Source organism: Cebus imitator, unplaced genomic scaffold, assembly GCF_001604975.1.
Source record: "Cebus imitator isolate Cc_AM_T3 unplaced genomic scaffold, Cebus_imitator-1.0 Scaffold555, whole genome shotgun sequence".
NCBI classification, from domain to species: domain Eukaryota; kingdom Metazoa; phylum Chordata; class Mammalia; order Primates; family Cebidae; genus Cebus; species Cebus imitator.
Window position 1 is genome coordinate 731,276 of NW_016107870.1, and position 5,363 is coordinate 736,638.

The 5,363-nt window shown below is 56.8% G+C and overlaps 1 protein-coding gene across 2 annotated transcripts in view; it reads right to left on the minus strand.

The window, feature by feature from the left end:
• Nucleotides 1–5,363, minus strand: part of ZBTB46 (zinc finger and BTB domain containing 46) — a 98,420-nt gene that overhangs the window by 29,520 nt on the left and 63,537 nt on the right. The gene's annotated exons all lie outside the window — the stretch shown is intronic.

Below are 5,363 nucleotides of genomic sequence, written 5' to 3' on the forward strand. Positions count from 1 at the left end.
GGAGCCTGAACACTCTGGACTGGAGAAGCTCTCCAGACGGGAACGCCACGGCGGCCCGGACTGCCTGAAACAGCAGTGACATTTCCACCAAAAGCCCTTTGGTCGGAAACTCAATCCAGAATCGAGTTAAAGTTCTCAGCTCACCCTTTAAATACCACAGGGAAACAGTCTTTAAACCACGACCGAAACGAAGACAAGCCGCCAGACTGTTCTCCACAAAACACCACCTGGGCCTGGCCGTACCAACGGCCCCACGGCCCTTCACCAGGAGCCAGCTGGCCGGAAGCCGTCCCTCCAGGACAGGACCGCAGGGAGCTGGATGACCTTCATGGAGGCGGGACGGCGGCGCCACGACCGTCCCGAGAATCCTTGGCGCTTTTGAACAGTGAGGCAGGTTACACAGCCAGGCTCCAGAGGGTGCGTCCTACATTCCTGGGTTCGGCTGCTGTGGGGGTGACAGCCTCCTCAGCGGTTTGCACACGCCTCAAGGCCCCGGGGGTCAGGTCGGTGCCACCACAGCACGACTTGTGAGCAGCCACATTTGGAGCCTGAACGACACTTTTCATGGTTCCTACTGAGTGAACAAGGACCGGGGGCCGGGAGGAGGCTGCCTATTGCTAGAAAAGGGGTCGGTGTGAGCAGTGAACTGAAGCAGAATTGGGTGAGAGGCGCAGCCTGTCCTCTGATGGGGACATCCGAGGCTCACGGTCTCATTACGAAACTGTCATCTGTTTAATTTAACAGCCAAGCCTATTGGTCCTACAAATCCAAGGAAACTAGTTCAGATTTTCTAGATGTTCCAGAACCACCCCCAGAGGCCCCTTGCTCCTCTGTGATGCTGGCCTGCTGCCTGCATATTTAATGGTCCTCTGAATTCAAAACCTGCGACTATCATCCCATTCCATCCCATTCTTATGGAAGATTGCCACGCCTGTCCCATGTTGTAAAATCACAGCGCATTCACTGTGAGGAGAATGGGGCAGAAGCTGGCATCCCATCCTGGCGCACCACACCGCAAAGCTGCCATCAACACACAGCAAGCACGGACCAAGCCACTGGGAGGTGTGCTCGATGGGACACTCTGGAGACTCGCTAACAAGAGCCCCAGCCCCGGAAAAGCTCGTCACAGCCAGCGCACGGGGGAGGTCGCAAGTCGGGACACTGCCCAGGCCGGCACAGCGGCCAGGTCCCAAGACCCTCCCAGACCCTCTTCAGAGCTGGCCTGAGTGGAAGCCACGTGCCCCGTGCTCTGAGGGCAGGGCATGGGGCCCTCACCCGGCTAAGGCTGCTCTTCTGTCTTCTCTCTTCCGTTGGGAAGCAGTGGCGAGGAGCAGGTGGCACCTGGGCTCAGGGGAGCATTTCCGGAGCTACAGGATGGGGGCCACCCGCAAGCCACAGTGAGCTGCCCCCCAGCCAACCCCCATCACCCCCACACCCAGCAATGAGAAGACATAGCACCCACCGCGTCCACGCACCTGCAGAAAGCGTTGAGGGGAGGGGCGAGACGTGGGTGCCCAGCCTGGTGTTCATGAGTGTTGTTGAGAGAGCAAACTGCTTCTGATCAGCAGACAGCGCCAGACCCCGGCGCTCCGCTCTGTCCCCCATCAGTGTCCACCCAGGTACCAGCTAGCGGGGTGGCGTGACTAACTCTGAGGACCTCCCTGGAGCCAGTGATGCCCCCACACAGCCCCGCGGCAGCCCTCCCAGAGGGAAGCCACGACCCCACCTCCAAATCACACTGAGCTGCTTCAGCAACACTTCCCCGGTTGCAGGTGCTGGTGTCCCCGGTTTACTTCTGAACAGATTCCTTGTGGCCACCATCAGGGACAGAATGCCTATGGCGCAAGGGACAACCACAGAACTTTGGGAAATCCAGGTATTTTCTGGGTTTTTCCATCATTCACTTCAGTGCAAGCCACAGACAGGCAGGGGCTGCTCAGGATGGCAGAAAACTGTTTTGACATAACGCATCCCCCACTCCAAGTGCTGCGGCCTCTCTGTCATCCAGTCCACAGCCCGACCAGCAAAGGATGCTGACAACTTCTAAACCGCATTTACAGAAAACAAAAAGGGCAAGTTTTTTGTTTTGTTTTTTTTTTTTTTTTGAGACGGAGTTTCGCTCTTGTTACCCAGGCTGGAGTGCAATGGCGCGATCTCGGCTCACCGCAACCTCCGCCTCCTGGGTTCAGGCAATTCTCCTGCCTCAGCCTCCTGAGTAGCTGGGATTACAGGCACGCGCCACCATGCCCAGCTAATTTTTTGTATTTTTAGTAGAGACGGGGTTTCACCATGTTGACCAGGATGGTCTCGATCTCTTGACCTCGTGATCCACCCGCCTCGGCCTCCCAAAGTGCTGGGATTACAGGCTTGAGCCACCGCGCCCGGCCCTGTTTTTTTTTTTTTGACTGAGTTTTACTCTTGTTGCCCAGGCTGGAGTGCAGTGGCACAATCTCGGCTCACTGCAGCCTCCTCCTCTGGGTTCAAGCAATTTTCCTGCCTCGGCCTCCCAAGTAGCTGGTATTAGAGGTGCCGGCCACCATACCCGGGTAATTTTTGTATCTTTAGTAGAGATGGGGTTTCATGTTGACCAGGCTGGTCTCAAACTCCTGACGTCAGGTGATCCACCTGCCTCAGCCTCCCAAAGTGCTGGGATTACAGGTGTGAGCCACCACGCCTGGCCCAAAAGGGCAAATTCTTACAAGAGAAGTGGAAAATTTAGAATATTAAAAATGAGGCCAGAGCATAAGAGAAATAACAGAAGACCCAGCAACCAGCTTCACCTGGAATTAGTCACAGATATACTAAAATTTGACATGGGGCCAGGTGCAGTGGCTCACATCTGTCATCCCAGCACTTTGGGAGGCCGAGGCGGGTGGATCACCTGAGATCAGGAGTTGGAGATCAGCCTGGCCAACATGGTGAAACCCCATCTCTACTGAAAATATAAAAATTAGCGGGCTGTGGGAGCACACACCTGTAGTCCCAGCTACTTGGGAGGCTGGGGAAGGAAAATTGCTGGAGTCTGGGAGGCGGAGGCTGCCGTGAGCGGAGATCACGCCTCTGCACTCTGGCCTGGGGAAGACGGCAAGACTCTGTCTCTTAAAAAAGCAAACAAACAAAAAACCCAAAAACATACAGCCCCAGGAGTGCCGAGTATGCCTTCACCCCACCTTCAGGATTTAGGGCACACTCAGAATGCAGAGGACACAGCATTCTCAGTGCAGGGAGGGGCCCTGGGAAGAAGCCAGAACCACACAAGGCCCCACCCCCGCGGCCACCCTGCCATGTGCTCGGGGCTCACCTCCCGAAAGGGGACCCAGAACAAAGACACCCAGAGGAGGAAGGGGAAAAACTGCCAGGGCCACCAAGGCCAAGTGGGGTGTGTGTTCCCCAAGGTCAGACGCTGGCACCAGGTCCCGCTGCTTGGCTGCCACAGTGAAATCTATGTCTCCCAGCAAGCTGTGCCCTCCGACCCATCGGCTGCACACGCAGATCCCCAAAGGCTTCCTGGACAGAGCCACACCACGGGAAGCTATCGGGTACAGACACAGCAGGAAAAGCACAAACACATCCTTTCGCCTCAGTCCAATGGCATTTTTTTTTTTTGAGACAGGGTCTTGCTCTGTTGCCCAGGCTAGAGGGCAGTGGTGCGATCACGGCTCACTGCAGCTTCAACCTCCCAGGCTCAAGCGACCCTCCCACCTCAGCCTCCTGAGAAGCCGGGACTATGGGCGCACACGTCATCATGCTCAGCTAATTTCTGGTAGGGACGGGGTATCGCCACATTGCCCAGGCCCCCAGAGTGATTCTTAATTACCAAGACGAACCAGCCAGACCTGGGGTGCTGCACAGGAGCCAGGTGTGTGGAGGGTCCCTGCCCTGAAGGAGCGTATAGACCATCTGGGAGCACCCAGAGGAAACAGAAAGCGCCCAAGCCCTTAGGTGAAAGGCGATGGAGGGGAGGGACGGGAGGCCTGGGGCTCCCCCTTTGACCACACCCACAGGCGCGCACCCAGCCTGTCCCTCCTGACGCCCACGAAACATGCCCTGCGGTCCCTCTGGCCGGCCGGCTGCGGGAGGCCCATGTGCCCTGCCTCTGCCTCCTGAAAAGGCCCAGGGGTTAGGTCAAACCCAACCATTTCTGCCGACAAGCACACTTTTGCATTTGAGGAGGGTCGGGGGCCAACATTTCGAAGCATAAATCATGCACACTCTGCCTGCACCATTTTGTTTGAATTCACAACAGCTGCGTGAGGGAGCGCCTGGACCCCGTTTTTCAGACGTGGAACGTGAGGCCACAGGACGCCCGTGAAGCCCAGTGCCCACAGCACATGCTGCCTGTCCCAGCTCGGCCCAGGCCTCCCTTCCAAGACCAAAGCCCTCTAACCCCACAGCTGGCCACGGAGCGCGCGGAATGAAGAGGCAGCGAACGCTGCCTTCCACGCGTGTCTTCATCAGCCAAGCAGGTCCAGTTGGCACTCGAACCAATGCAAAAACGCGAAAATATTTCAGTGCTCATGAAAACCAACTTGTAAAAGTACCGCAGAGCAGCGTAAAGAATCAGATGCTCGATATTTAAGGGCGGTGGCGATAAAAATCAGACTCACTTCCCAAACCCCAGCACCAGGGGCAGCCGGCACGTCCCTGATTTCACTCAATACCCGGGAAACCAGGCGCCCACACCGCTCAGCACAGACCCGGGGAACGCAGCCCTGGGGCTCCACACCCCGAACCCGGGGCCTCCTCCGCTGGGGAGAAACGGGACCTCACTCACCCTCACACTCTCACGCTCACCCCTCACTTACCCTCACCCCCTCACTCACCCTCACCCTTCACCCTCACTCACTCAGTCTCACCCGCATGCTGAGTGCCAGCGCCAGGTTCACCCAGGGGCCCAGTGTTTGTGCGGGAACAGAAGGCAGCTGGCTGGGGCTGGCTGGGGTGGGTTTTGTTTTTGTTTTTGTTTTTTTAACTCTGAAAGCTAAATGCCCCCTCCGTCTTGCCATGAAGTCAGTAAGTCTGGGGTGAGCCCGAAACGGCAGTGGCAGAACCTTTGGCCACATCTTGGCGGGTGCATCATCACTTGTGTTCAGCTGGGGACATTTATGCTTTAAACACAAATCCGACGCATCTTTTAAAAGTCACAGATTGGCCGGGCGCGGTGGCTCAAGCCTGTAATCCCAGCACTTTGGGAGGCCGAGGCGGGTGGATCACAAGGTCAAGAGATCGAGACCATCCTGGTCATCACGGTGAAACCCCGTCTCTACTAAAAATAGAAAAAATTAGCTGGGTATGATGGCGCGTGCTTGTAATCCCAGCTACTCAGGAGGCTGAGGCAGGAGAATTGTCTGAACCCAGGAGGC